General features: G+C 43.5%; 1 pseudogene; it reads right to left on the bottom strand.

Moving 5' to 3' along the window:
• Nucleotides 1–1003: 1003 nt before the first annotated feature.
• On the bottom strand, nucleotides 1004–3477 carry LOC125719331 (uncharacterized; annotated as a pseudogene).
• Nucleotides 3478–15818: the final 12341 nt, after the last annotated feature.

The following is a 15818-nucleotide window of genomic DNA, read 5'->3' as shown; positions in this document are numbered from 1 at the left end:
ACAGTGTTCACAGGTGCATAAACACATCAGAGTGCAGGCTGGCTTGCTGACAGACTCCGGGGCCGCTCTGGATGACAAGTCCCAGGGCGGAATTCTCTGACAGTAATCAAGGTGAGCTCTCATTCCTCAAGGGGAGCCAGGGACACCTGAGAGAAGGACAGTGCACGAATGAGTGCGTCAGCAGTGCATGAACACAGGCTGGGATCCAACGAGCCAAAGTGGGTACTGACATTAGGGTAGGTGTCAGCTTGCTATTAGTGTTGGAGCTAAGGGTTAAGACAGTTAGAGCTAGGATTATGGGTTTTGTTACAGTTAGAGCTAGGATTATTGGCTTTATTACAGTTAGAGCTTGGTTTAGGGTTGTTATAGGATAGTACTTTAGTACTTTATTGATCCCACAGTGGGGAAATTTGCGTGTTAACAGTTAGAGTTAATTACATTAATAACATTACATTAATAACAGTTAACAGTAATTACAGTTAGAGTTAGGATTAGGGTTTTTACAGTTACAGCTAGGATTAGGGTTGTTATTACAATTAGAGCTAGGATTGGGTATTACAGTTAGAGCTGGGATTAGGGTTGTTATTACAGTTAGAGCTAGGATTATTGGCTTTATTACAGTTAGAGCTTGGTTTAGGGTTGTTTTTACAGTTAGAGCTAGGATTAGGGTTGTTATTAGGGTTAGAGTTATCTTTAGATTAGAGGTTTAGAGCTTAGATTAGGTTTTCTAACGTTGCAACATTGCACAATCCTGTCTACTTGCTTTGCATACTTCCCTATTTTATGATGTTATGTCTAGGTGTTGATTCACCACAGGAAAGCCATTGAAAGTGGTGAATGATGACAAAAATACCCAAATAGATTCTTACGATTCTTTATCTCATTGTGCAAGATTCATCTTCTGGATGCACTAGGACACATCAGTGATGTAACCTGGGGTCACTGGGTGTTTCGGGTCTTTCAACATCAGACACCCTCGCCCAGGTGACCCAGCTGAGGTTGATCAGACCCCAGCTTGCATCCCAGCAGCAACCATGGGATCAGCCCTCTTTATACACAGCCACCTTGTGGCCTTCTCTTCATGGATCGAATGGCCCTCTTCTTAGCCACTCCTGTTAGGCCCAGTTGGTTGAGGACTTTGCAGAGTGTGCAAAACATCAACAGCCCACTTCTATTGGCTCGTAGTGAGTCTTCCAGCCCTCTTCCCAGCGCTTCTCCACTGGCTCCTGGTACTTTGCGTGTTTCATTTGTCTCTTCCATCCGCTCTTCCCAGGGCACTGTCAGTTAGAGCACAATCAGCTGTGTTGTTGCCTCCGAGATGATGATTATATCTGGCCGGAGTGATGTCGTAGCGATATGCAGGGGGAACTTCAGCTGCTTCCCCAGGTCGGCTTGCAGCTGCCAGTCAGAGGCTGTGTATAGGAGACCTGAACCTCTTCTTCACTGTTGACAGGGTTCCTCTCCAGCTTTGACAAAGGCGATTCTTGTCTTTGGGGCAAGATGGTGTTTGCCAGGGATGATGGCATTGCATATGCTTTCTACCTCCGCCTTCAGCACTTGGTCATGGTGCCAGCAGTAATGACCTTCTGCAAGGGCCTTTGGACAGCTACTCAGCAGGTGTTGTATGGATTCCCTTCCAGAGCATAGCTGGCATGCTGGTGACTCACTCTTGCCCCACACATGGAGGTTGGCTGGGCTTGGTAGGGCATCATATACAGCCTGGACGAGGAAACGGACGCAATAGAAGTCTGCCTACATGATGTCTGTCCAGGTGACTTTGCGCTGTAGGATACTCTTCCACTTCATCCATGCCCCCTGCTGCCTAAGTTCCACTGTTCTGCTCATTCGCTCTTCCTTCCTGCTCGAACCTCTTCGGTGTCTCTCCTTCCCATGGGCCTTGCCTGCTTGGGTCTTTGGGAAAAAGCCCAAGCCAACTCTCCCTCCCGGTGGCCAACGTCCCCACTAGCTCCTTCTGCCTGAGGCCTGACTCAGCCACCTTCACTGCTCTCTCCGCTTTCCACTTCCTCCCTGTTCTCACCTCAATGCCGACTGCTGACACCTTCTGGTCCCGGGAATCCCTGTACTGAAGGGTTCCTCTTGTGCGTGCCACCATGAATTCTTCAGTGAGACAACTGAATGGGAGCTGTAAGATGTTCCTGGTCCCGTAGAGGGCTGCACTGGTGAGGCTGTGAGGGAGGCCCAACCATTTACGGAGAAAGCTAGTGATTTTCCTCTCCAGGGACCCCACTGTTGACACTGGGACTGAGTAAACCAGCAGAGACCACAGAACACGCGGTAGCATGGAGTCCTAGTAGATCCAGGCCTTGAATTTGCCTGACAGGCCTGACTTGTCGATCTTGGTGAGCTAACTACCCAGCTCTTTGTTGGACTCCTGAATTGGCAGCGGTGTCTTTCAGACTTGCATCAAACAGCTTCCCCAGACTCTTCACTGGCTGCTCACTGATGGAGGGGATGGCAGCTCCCGCCAAGGAGAAACGGAATTTATCAACCACTTTCCCCCTTTTTAGCACCATGGATCTTGATTTGGTAGGCTTGAAGCTCATCCTGGCCCAGGTGACAAATTTCTCCAGGCCTTGCAATATCCCCCTCCCTCCTGGGACTGATGTTGTTGTAACAGTGAGGTCATCCATGAATGCTCTTATGGGGGCAGCCGCATGCCAGACCTGGTCAGAAGGCCTCTACATTCCACCTCAGCTGACTCGGCCACCATGTTCATCGCCAGGGCAAAGTGTGTACCCTACAGGTTCCAAAGGAACAGGACAAGCGGGGATTGGACAACGAGGTAAACAGGAAAGGTACAGGTTGGGCTTAAGACGACACCAAAGAAAAGAACAGAACAAAACAAAACAACCCTATCACTTTGTTTTATAATTTAACACATCCCTTTGATTGAAAACAAAAAAACAAAATCTAACTATCTGCTCTATGGCTGTATAACAAAAACCTACAGGAGGTGGCGTCCACCTCTAATCTAGTGTGTCTAACATCAACAAGTTCTGCGTGCTGCATGATGTACCTGTACGAGAAACAACCGGGAATGAAATGGAGAAGATAGTAGGGTGGTACCTCAGTACTCGAACTCATTAGAACTCGAATTTCTTAAAAGTCGAACCAACCAGTTTGAAAAAAATATGGCCTAGAACTCGATCTGAATCTCAGAAGTCGAATCGTCAACGCCGACCTAAGATAACTTGAAATGAGTCACGCGGCACGTCTCTCAGCGGAAACAAAGGGTAGCGCTTCAGTCTCAGCCTCTCAGAGAGCTGTGAGAGCATCGTTTGTTGGTGATAGTGCTTCTTTAATGAAAATATCAGGTACTACACTGTACTTTACATCATTTTGGTAGCCATTGCTCATTGTTTGGATGCATTTATTTTCTTACTTTACAAATTTGTCACGCCCGGCTCGTACGCTCCTCCTGTGTGCCACGCCCCCCTCTCTCACCTCGTGCGACATCCCGATGTCATCAGCTGTTTCTGGTTATTTCCAATTAGTCACATGTATTTAAGTCCGTGTTCAAGTATGTTTCCCCAGTCCTGTCACTGAAGGCTACTCCGTGTTGTGCCTTGTTTGCCAGCAATAAATACTGTGTTCTTGGATTTCCGTCTGACCCTGATTCCGTGCTCCCTACTCGTTCAGCGCATGGTGTGACAAAATTACTGTTTTGATAAATGTGCTTAGATGTGTTTAGTATATGCTCATCTTGTTTTATCCTGTTTAAAGGATGTAGTAGTATAGAAAAAAAAGTGTAATATTTTGGAGCCGGGAATCAATTAATTGGTTTTCCATTATTTCTTATGGGGAAAATTCGATCAGAACTGGAACTTTTTAGGATTCGAACCCCGAGTTTTGAATGGATTAAGTTCGAGTAGTTTAAACTATACCATAGACCACGAATGAGTAAATCAAACAGCAATGAAAAAAAACATAATATGAATCTATACTGACCCAACCTAACCAAGATGAACAGGGTGAGCTGTATATATCAGATGAGCTACAACCAGTGGAAGAGAAAGGAGCACAGCAGCAGCAACAAGAAGCAAACACTCAACGACCCAGAGAGAATCTAGCGAGAGACGCTTCAGCCAGGATTTTTTAAAGCCTAAGTGGCGGGAACTGTGGGAGTGGTGTCTCCAATCGCCGAGCACGCCAAGCATTCAACCAATCGCGCTAGCAGGTAGGCGGGACAGGCAGCGGTCTCCCCCAATGAACTCTAAGTCTTAACAAGCTGGAAGCTGGACGTCAGCATGCTGGTCCTTCGGCTGGCAAGGTCTGTCTTGGACCTACAGAGAGCGGCAAAGGAGAGAGGAGAAGCAAAACCCGACGTGCCACTGCATGTAACATACAGTATGAGTACAGGCAGTATGCAGGTTACAGCAATAGTAATTTACGGTAATAATAAAAGTAACTTCATAAAGGTACTGTACTGTACCTTGAGCTGACGAACCGCTGAAGCCACGCAATGTTTTCACGAGCATTACAAAATAGTACGTGCACTATTACAAGCAGGGGCGACATGGTGGTGCAGTGCCCATTGCTCCCGGGATAGGCTCTGGACCTCCCGAAACCCAGTAGGATAAGCAGTTTGGAAAATGGATAGATTATTACAAGCCACTGTGTTTAACTCAAATTTTTTATATTATAGGCTTTAAGGTAATCCCATTGTAAATACAAGTCAGACATTGTAAACATGGGATCTGCTCTGTCCTGCTTTACGTGAAACTTGTAATTCTATGACTTTGTGAGCCTTTTATGCACTGGCCTTTGGAGTTTAAAGAAATGTACATTTCACTGGCCACTTGCTTTGGCATTGTATAATGACAAACTGAATAGTACTTCTGAGGGGATGTCAAGGCCGGAGTGGGGGGGATTCTGCTGTTGGGAAAATACATCAGTAGTTGGCTTCGCTGTATCAGAGTGAAAGAAACCCCCACTTCACCCTTTCCTTTCTGAGAATGCTTATTGATGGGGGCAAATGTCAGGAATAATGGGTTGTGAACTGTAACCTTGACAAGGCCTTACATTGTAAAATTCCCAACTGTGTGTGGGGGTGGGATTTTTTTTCAGTGACACCCACATTGCCAAAACAATGGTGATTGTTTTTTTTAATGCTTCACTTTCAGACAGAGGAATCATGCATCTAGTCTATGCATGTTGACTGAAAGCCATTAATCGTCCTACACTAAAGATTACCGGTGATTTTTATTGTATTTTTTTAACTGGACAACTTCGTAATCTTTTTTCAGTAAACTTTCCCTTAGTAAGTCAGACATTTCTAATTATGGTACCGTAAATTTGAATTAACATATCCATAAAGACTAATTTTTCTGAAAGGTAAGATGCAGAAACCCAGCTATAAATTACATGTGAGCACAAAAAATAAAAAGTGCTGTTTTGAATTAAGTTCAAATTACAGTGCACTGCCTCACTGGCTGAAAAGGTTCAAATAAGCATCTGTGAAACAGTTCAGTGTTAATCAACTGACTTATAAATCAATAATGGTATACTATGTTTGATTGTATAAATAAAACATCTTATTCAACCAAAGTATTCCTGATTTAAAAGGATCTAGGAAATGTTTCTTATACTTCTATATAACACTGTCTCATGCTATCACTTGCTAGCGTAAAGCACAGCCGGGAAACCAGTAATTCAGTGTCAATGTACCTGATTGCAATCTCTGGTTTAATGTATAGTATCTTCTGATTTTTTTCCACTGTCCTAGGTACAAACTTTATACAGATTAATGAAGTATGGAACAATAATGTCAAATAATGTCTGCTAAGTTATCACTGCGATACCAGACAGAGGACTGTCGAATACCCTGTCTGCTGTCTAGTCAACCCAGTGACACTGATTGGTTAAGAAAACTCATTGCCCAAATCTCCTTCCTGCAGCTTGGGAGACTTTCACAGTGTGGAAATAAACTGTCATGTATAGAAACATCAGGAACTCCTCTCTTCAGCAGTGTGCTATGCAGGGAGGCCATTTTACTTGCTTTCAGGTAGTTTGTCAACTATAAACAGCATAATTAAGTTTTACAGTAAGAGCTCTTGTATCCGGTACAATTATAAAATCTGTCCATCATCAAGGTATGGGTGTTGTTAGGTCCGATCACTCAGAGCTATAGCCCCGAGTACTTTAAGCCTATATCCCCGAGTACTTTAAGCCTATAGCCCAGAGTACTTTAAGCCTATAGCCCCGAGTACTTTAAGCTGAGCCCAGAGTACTTTAAGCCTATAGCACCGAGTACTTAAAGCCTATAGCCCTGAGTACTTTAAGGTGGGCCCCGAGTACTTTAAGCCTATAGCCCCGAGTACCTTAAGCCTATAGCCCCGAGTACTTTAAGCCTATAGCCCCGAGTACTTTAAGCTGAGCCCAGAGTACTTTAAGCCTATAGCACAGAGTACTTAAAGCCTATAGCCTTGAATACTTTAAGGTGGGCCCCGAGTACTTTAAGACTATATCCCCGAGTACTTTAAGGTGGGCCCCGAGTACTTTAAGCCTATAGCCCCGAGTACCTTAAGCCTATAGCCCCGAGTACTTTAAGCCTATAGCCCTGAGTACTTTAAGGTGGGCCCCGAGTACTTTAAGACTATATCCCCGAGTACTTAAAGCCTATAGCCCTGAGTACTTTAAGGTGGTCCCCGAGTACTTTAAGCCTATAGCCCCGAGTACCTTAAGCCTATAGCCCCGAGTACTTTAAGCCTATAGCCCTGAGTATTTGACACCCGATGCCAATCTTCCTTCAAATGAAAAAAAACTGAAGCCCCAGGTAAACTTGACTTAGCCCCTGATATTTTCCAAAGCTCCCCAGGGTGTTAGGCAGCAGTACTAAGCACTGCACCACCGCGGCACCCTCACGATTCCGCAAAGGCAGCATAAAAATTTAAAACAATAAGTAAGAACACTATTCTACTAAAAATGACACTAAGTTAATTAAAGATAACAAAGTGTTGCACAATGCATATGTCAGTTCCTGCACACACCTATAGAGCAGCACGCGCTAGCAGCCCTTCTGCTTGTTCCAGCCCTGTGTTGTATTCAGCTATGTGGAAATTCAACTATCTGGCAGAAAGTCACATAAAATACTTAAGTTTATGACTCAGGAAGTGTAGGCCGGGCCAGACTCAGCTGATGTGGCACGATCTGCAATGATCTGTGGTACTTTTTCCCAAGTACTTGAGGAAAGTAAAAATAGTTACAGTTTAATGAACCGATAGGCTCCTTTTAAATTAACTACTTTTTCGACTTGTGTCCTCTAGCCGGAAAACCCACACAGGGCTGAAGAAGTAAGTGACCAGGCATCCCTGCTGAGCCCAATTGAGAGGGAAATTTCCCAAACTCACTTGGTCCACACGATACCTTTTCGAGAATTATCCTGTGGACTTAGTGAGTTTTGGAAATTTAACGAAAGTTCTTTTTCGGATTACTTGAGGACTAAGTGAGTTTTGGTTTCCAAAACTGCAGCATATGACAAGGAAGCCAGTCAGGAAAAAAAATATGGACTGAGTGAGTTTTGGACATTACTCTTCAATTAACAACTGTGTCATATTTAATCTGCCTCAATTTAACACATTCTATGTGTTTTGTCATGCCCCTCATATGGAAAAATATGATTCATTCAGCAAAAAAAACCCTTTAAGTTTAAACTTTATAGCTAATAATATATTTTTTTTCCATCCAGAGACACAAATAAAGTCTTATTATCTTATTATTCTTTAAATCACCAGTCTGTCAGCTCAGTTCTATCCAACCTGTACTAAAACCATGCATAAGCAGGGACTGAGTCCTACGGGCATGTTTTATTAATTTCTTGTCATTTTTTTATGTGAAATAATAAAAAAAAAATGGATGGAGCTAAGCTAACTTGATATGTGTAATAAACATCCAGAAGAAAGAAGCTGGTAGCTTTTTACGCAGCTTTGGAATGAAGCAGCAGAGAAGATGCTGAGACCTTGAGAAGCAACAACACAGCCCTGGACAGGTTGGGAAACCAGTATCGATGATCTACTGATGTCTGCCAGGGGAGAAGGACAGAAACAATCCAGCGCTCACAGAAACAATACAGCGCTCACAGAAAGAATACAGCGCTCACAGAAAGAATACAGCGCTCACAGAAAGAATACAGCGCTCACAGAAAGTCTTGGGGCACTATCTTAATTCTATAAAATGCTGCAAATTTATCGGTTTCACAACTGCAGTCCATCGACAAGCAACGTTTAACATACTTCTGCACAGACATTTTCATTTTGTCATTATTTTTTTTTTGACCGACTCATTCATTTTGCTAATAATCACAATTGTAGTCATTGGCTTCCAAAGGATCACTAAATACAATATTTTGGTGTTTTATGTTTCTTCAAAGGTATTACTAGTTGAAGAGCAAATGAGAGTGCTTGTCAATGAACCTTTTAAAAAAAAATTTAACTCAGAACAGCTCTTCTATAACTGTAATATAGGTTTCAATTTTTTACTACTTGAAATTAATGTTTTACCTAAAACTACCTTTTTAATGTGAAATATATGGGTTTTTTTGTCAAGAAATTAATAATCATTATTGTTATAAAACCAAAGGAAATTGCAATACTTTTACTGGATTATGCAAGTGTATCAAGACTTACTGTGAGCACTGTGTATGAATGGAATTACATGCTGGTAAATGCAGAAGGCGCAGATGCGGACATCAGTCAGAGCTCAGCTATGGAGATGAGTAAATACATGACTCACTTTGTTGTCCTACACCTGGCACCCAGAGGAGTGTCACAGGTGAGCGACAGTGGAGTCCTGGGAATAGCACCTTCTTACAGGGGTGAGGAGTAGGTAATATTCAGCTGTATTATATCACAGCAGTATCATGCACCATGTAGAGTACATAATGCAATTCTCCTTTAATGGATCCCTTTGAAAAACTGAGAAATGTCTTTAGGGGGCTGAAGAAGCTCACAGTCCAGTAATGGCCATGCTGCGCAGCAGAAGATGTCATTTTCTCAGGAATATCACCTGTGAAAAATGACCAGGAGCGTAATGTCCCTCATAATTTAATTTCCTCAAACAAGGAGTATACAAAAGGTCTTTCAGATAAATGATTCTTCGAGGGGGAAAGGAAGAAGCAGCATTTATTATCCAGCATTTCTGTTTGCATAAATGTCTTCATCAAAACCCTCTGGTGGTCCATCCTTGTTTAACACGCAGTTTCGTAACGTCCCAGGCGCTTGGGAAGGGCCGGAGATCCGCTCCCCTGAACCGCTTGCTGTCTCCTTATCAGGTCCCAGCTCCCACATTCTCGCGATTTCCCACCCTGTGTAAACAGCACATTTATTGGTCCATTAGTTCCCAAACTGACCCTTACTCTCAACGAACAAGAAGTTCCGACTGATGATTACGGAGCAACTAACAGCAGCCATTCATGCTCAATGTAAGAACCGTTCCATAAAAATAACATCATCCATCCTGATATTTAATTAAATCATTATTTTGCTTGGAATTGTTAACCTCAAGTGTTCTGATCCTATGTATGTAAGTCCAGTTCCTACTCTTTCAGTCCTCCTTGCTGTCTATTCTATTCAAACTCCAGACACCTATGGCTTCCACCTATAAATCCTAATGACCTATGGTGTTTTCATGCGTCTGTTGCATAGTCCGCATATGAATGTTTTCTGGCTGATCATGGTGCTAAGAGATTGATGTTCCGTTGCTTGCATTCTTCTGTGCAGAATTTAGCATTGAACCTTCCAGACTGCTAATGCAGCTGATCGAGGCCAGTGCTGGAACAACAGATGCTTGCTACATGTGAATGTATTAAAAGCCCTGCAAGGAGACCTGTGAAAAACCTAATTCACATTTTCTTCATTGCCATCATGGTAAATCAGTGGCACGTGTGCTATGCTTGCCTCACTATGCTTTTTAGAAAGTGAACTTGGGTGTGAGATCTGTAAGTAAGTTTTCCACGTCAATGTTTGGGATACATTCTGACACATCCATTTTCCCTTGCATCACGTAGTTCCTGGAATACACCTCAGGATCACTTCAACCTTGTAATGGATAAGTAGTATGGAATATGGATGGATGGATGGATAGATGGATGTTTGACGTTTGTTCAGTGTATGATTCTTCTGCAGGAAATTCTGACAGTCTTCTGGTATATGGATGGTGGCTCTGATCCAGGTTACCCATGAAGTTCCATAGATTTGTTGCATGTGTGGAGCTTATTGTGAGAAAGTCAAGTTCACAGGTGCACGATCTCATTGGCCCAGATAGCAAGTGCTGCTACAGCGTTACAGCAAATCCTTCCCCGGCATCCAATTCTCAATGCTTTCTGACAACACAACACAGAATTCTGTGAACATTTTCGTATCATCTACTATAAGGACCACTCCTTCCAAGCAGTCTATAAACAGCTTTGAATGGATTTGAATATGGATCATATACATAAACTGTTCAATTCAAATGCCTCCTTAGACACCCTTTAGACTTAATCAGAATGCAAGTAGCTCTAGTCAAAATGTTGGAAAATGTACATGGATATGGGCATGCATATTTATTCATTTGCAAACGAAGCAAATCATCATAATCCATTAATATAGCATTTGCACTTGAAGTTAAATTTTATATTCAGGCCTAAAACGACTTCAAAGTTGCAAACTCACAGCCTCGTAGCCAGTGCAGCAGTTGGTAAGTATGTTATTGGTGCAAAATCAATCTTTAAAAGTTCTTGGGACGACTTCCTCATCAATTAAACATACAGAGTGATTACTATTTCTCTATTCCAGCACCCAGTGACTGCAATTACAATTATGCACCATTTGTTTTCATTAGTGTACATTCGTTTTAATTATTGATATTAAAATGTCAGGGAGGAACATAGCAGTGCTCTGTCCTGTGTGTCTGATTTGCATGCTATACTGGGGATTTCGACAATGGGACTGTTTATGCTACAACTGGGTGTCGTATTAGGAGATGATAAAGCAAACAAAAAAAAAAAACATAAATCTGATGCAAATGTAATTGTTGAACAAAGAGGACTGATTGGGGTGGACCTGACAGAATTGATGATGAAAGACTCCTCGCAAACATTCAGCTGTTAGTTACGGCAATGAGCCGCAGTGTCGGGTGAGAGGATGCCCCTTGATCTGTGCCACTGCAAAATCTATGTCTGCACTTCTGCTATCTGGTCTATCTGCTGCTTGTTAATATGAAATGCTATGATTTCACTCGGGCACACAGATGTCACTCGTATGGACCCAGGAAAGGTGATCCCGGGGCATGGCAGCAGCCAGGAATGGAGAAATGTTCAATTAATTTTCATCATCCTCTCCATGCTAGTCTGTGTGGTAGCCTTGGCTTTCCTATGGTGAGCTGCGGTACCATCCACCATCTGCAGATTCAATGCCCATTACGCTCTACATTTGTCAGGAAAACCCATTTGTTTTTTGCTGCACATATCTGCTTGTCTAAACTACAGTCCTTCGCTGCCTTGGGCAGATGAACCTGCTGTTCTACCCATCTGTACTTCAGTGCCATAAAGTCTTGCCAAAACATTTCAAATTAATGTTGCTGCTTTAACAGTGGCGCAAAAAAAAAAAATCTGATTAATTATAATAATTGTGATTTGCTGCTTGCAGCCCTGCCCTACTGTTATATGACAAATTAAAAGGAGGAAATAATTACGATGGAAAGACAATATAGAGAGGTGTCCCTCCAGATGCTGCCTGCACAGCTATACAAGGTTGCAGTTTCCGCGTTCAGGTAAGGATACGGGATCCTGGCAAGCTGGTTCCTGTTGGCTGAAGGCATTGCCTACGGATGGGACCCAGCGGCCTTTTCCCAGGACATCTCCCATTCCGGACTCACATTCCAAAGACACGCTGGTGAGGTAGTCTACGCCCGGCGATGATGGCTGCCCAGTAACGCAGCGAGAGGATTGGAGGAGGACCCAAGAAGCGTGAGAGTAGCTGAGCTCTATAGTAGCGCCGCGGCAAGGCTAATCCGCTCTCTTGCCGGAAGGTTCTGGATTTCAAGGACATGGGGCTCGGTTCCCTACCGTTAGACGCTGATACGCTGGCTTGGGTACTAAGTCTGCGCTCAGCACTGTCTTGCACCCTGCGGCTGACCAAGGAGCTGTGAACAGGTGGTAGAGAATGCCAACACGAGAGACAGCCTCCTCCTCGATGTTTGAGATTGAATTATGAAACAAGTAACTTTGAAATGACTCATTAGCATAATGTTATTGTCATTCAGAAACATTTCCTCTCTTTGGAAAAATTCACTGGTTTAAAAAAGTATAAAGTGTATTACCTCCGTACCTCCTCGATGTTTTAGGTTAAATTATGAAACAAGTAACTGATTGCTTTAATTTTATGGTCAAGTAGAATGAATGAATGAGTGTTACCTTTATATCCACTTTTCATGACACCCAAAGCACTCTACAGAACCAATGGGGATCCACTCAGCCACCACCCCTGTGTAGCCCCCACCTGGCTGATGCGACAGCAGCCGTTCTGTACCAGTGCGCTCACCACATAGTAACTAAGGTGGTGAAGAGCGGGTAAACATTCACCAGTTAGATATAGGGAATGATTAGGAGGCCACATTTGATAGGGCCACAGTGGGCAGTTTTATACTAGACATTTGGGTACCACCCCTACTCTTTCGAAAGATGCCCAGAGATCTTTATGAACACAGAGAGTCAGGACTTTGTTTTTACATCTCATCCAGAGGACGGTACCATTTTTACAGCACAGTGTCCCCATCACTGCACTGTGGCATTGGGATCCACACAGATAACAGGATAGGCTAACCTGCTGGCCACACCAACACCACAGTAGAACCACATTTTCTCTCTTTTTTGGAAAATACAGTAAAGTGTATTATCTTCTTACCGTCTTGATTTTTTAAACCACCTGGACCACATGGACATACTGTCCGTGGTCCTGCACGGTTTCGCCTGACATTGGCCACCGATAAGTCCAGCAGCAGCATTATATAACTTTCATATCAACATATCAACTTTCATTTCAGACAGTTATTTTCTACATCCTTATAGACAGCGACACAGAACAGCCAGGCAAGCAATCCTGGAATGTACACCACTCGTGGTGATTCCGGGCTCGGAAAATCCACTTGTAATGAGGCGGTATAAAATCTCGGAAAATTTTGATTGCCTCGACTGTTTTGAAAGTCAGATTCGTATTTTGTGTGCAAGCCAAAAAGACAGAAGCATCACGTACATAAAAATGCGAGCCACAAATCAAAGAATATATAGCAAGCAGTGAATATAAGGTAGGTGAGGAAACACGATTATCAGACAGCCGGTTTTATATTTTTGACCTTCACGCCCACAGAGTCATTACAGGAAAAATCATGGCTTTTGCTCATAGAGAAGTATCATATATACAGATAAATGTAATGGAATACTTTATACCACGGGTGTCAAACTGCAGTCCTGGAGGGCCGGAGCCCTGCACATTTTTGGGTTTCCCCTCATTTAACACACATGATTCAGCTCCTTGTGCTAATTACGACACAGCTCTTGAGCTGAATCATTTATGGTGATACAGGAAAAGAGCTGAGCTACAGAGGGCTCCGGCCCCCCAGGACTGCAGTTTGACACCCCTGCTTTATACAGTATTTACCATTTTAAGATACAGAGGAGGAAAATCTTTTTCTCTTTGGACTTTTCATACTGCCTGAAACCAGCAGTTACATAGTTTAATGAAAAAGAAAAAAGATGTACATTGTGAATATAAACACTTCATGGCCAGCTTATTAGATATATGTACTTCTTAACGCAAACAGAAAGGCAACGGCAGCGCCATGCAGAAAGACAAGAACAGCACTGTGCAGAAAGGCAATGACAGTGCTATGCAGAAATGCAATGATAATGATGTGCAGACAGGCAATGACAGTGCTATGCAGAAATGCAACAACAGCGCTGTGCAGAAAGGCAATGACAGTGCTATGTAGAAATGCAACAACAGCGCTGTGCAGAAAGGCAATGACAGTGCTATGTAGAAATGCAATGATAATGCTGTGTAGACAGGCAATAACAGTGTCATGCAGAAAGGCAACAACAGCGCTGTGTATAAAGGCAATGACAGTGCTATGTAGAAATGCAACAATAATGTTGTGCAGACAGACAATAAAAGTGCCATGCAGAAAGGCAACGATAATGCTGTGTAGAAAGACAATAACAGTGCCATGTAGAAAGGCAACAACAGCGCTGTGCAGAAAGGCAGCTATAGTGCTATGCAGAAAAATAATAACAGGGGCGTGGCCATGGAGGCAATTGCCCCTGCTGAAAGCTGATTCGCACCCGAAGTCTCCCTCCCTTGTCAGCTCACCAATTCAAAATATATCATTGGTTAATGCTATGGTTGTCCACTCTGTATGAATTATGCCCCTCTTATGCTATCACTCCTTCCCTGGATGCGATGCCAGTGCACCACAGGCCACGTGCACACACCCACAAACACACAATCTTACACTAAGAACAACTCATAGATGTCGATTAGCTGATCTGCATCTCTCTGGGTTGCAAACTCAGAATGCAAACTCAGTGCTTTCAAACAACTGCCGCTATTTCATGCATAATATCACACATGATGGGCTAAGCTATGCGTTCAGGGTGCAGCAAGTCGCAATTTAAGCGGCCAGTGGTCGTATACAGTAGAAGCTGGAGAGAGAAATGCTGTTTCCAAGATTTGGTTGGAGAAGTTAGGAGTAAGAGGAAAATGAGAGAGCAAATGAATGAAGAAAATGCAGACACTGCTGCATGCACAGTCTGCCACACATATGAATACGCATATAGTAAAAATGGACAATGTGAGTGTTATTTATTATTGTATAGCCTACCAGATAATTCACGCTCATGCAACTTCACAATGATAATCTTCAGAGCTAGAAAGCAGTTTGTATGTACGTGCAGGTGTGTGTATATGTGCTGTGTGTGCGAGCAGCTTTCAATGTCAGTGCCGGAATAATAAGATTTATACATGAATTAAGAAGAACTCGATCAGACAGACAGAACCCCCATCCGCCCCATTTGCAGCACCGGAACCCGATATTCGGCTCCTTGCGGGGGCACGGCCGGCCAGCCGGCAGCGTCCTCCGCCCACTCGCAACTATCACTGCACGCAGCAGTCTGGAGCTTCGCCCTGGAGGAGGGAAATGGAGCGCCGAAGAAGTAGTGGGAAGAAAACAAACGAGGAGTAAATCTAATACGCCCCCCGACATTACAGCCGTGCCCGATCCTTTTCTGCTCTCACCGCTGCCATTCCTCGACATTATTTGTTATGATCATCCAGGGACTGGAAACCGGAGAAGCTGTTAACACAAGGAATTGTACAGTGCCGTGTTTCAAGAGAGAAGTAGAGGCATACAGATGTTATTAGCGGATTTCTGCATCTGAAAGCCTCACCTCCATTTATACATGCAGTAAATAACTGCTGGGTGTATGCGGTAGCTCAGCTGTCACATTAGCTGAACCGTTTTAAAAGCCTTTTGGGTGCTGTGGGTGGCAGCTATAACTGAAGATTTATAATTCAGTTACATCAGGTGTTTTGCATGAAGTTTGCATCACTAACAACTGCAGGTACTTTAATGAAATAGTGCGCTCCTCACTCTGAAGTTGTGTGTTTGTGCAGATTGCATATTCGTCCCTTGCTGCACTGATTTTCTCTCGGAGGACAAAAGCATACAGCTAGCAGACTTGGGGCTCTTAGTATGAGTGAGTGTGTGTCCTGTGATGGACTGCCATTCAGGGTCCGGGGAGTTTGCTGCCTTCTGACCTCTGCTTC

The sequence above is a fragment of the Brienomyrus brachyistius genome, chromosome 23 (genome assembly GCF_023856365.1).
Source record: "Brienomyrus brachyistius isolate T26 chromosome 23, BBRACH_0.4, whole genome shotgun sequence".
Classification (NCBI taxonomy): Eukaryota; Metazoa; Chordata; class Actinopteri; order Osteoglossiformes; family Mormyridae; genus Brienomyrus; species Brienomyrus brachyistius.
The sequence above is the reverse complement of the archived record's forward strand: the minus strand, read 5'-3'. Positions and strand labels throughout refer to the sequence as shown.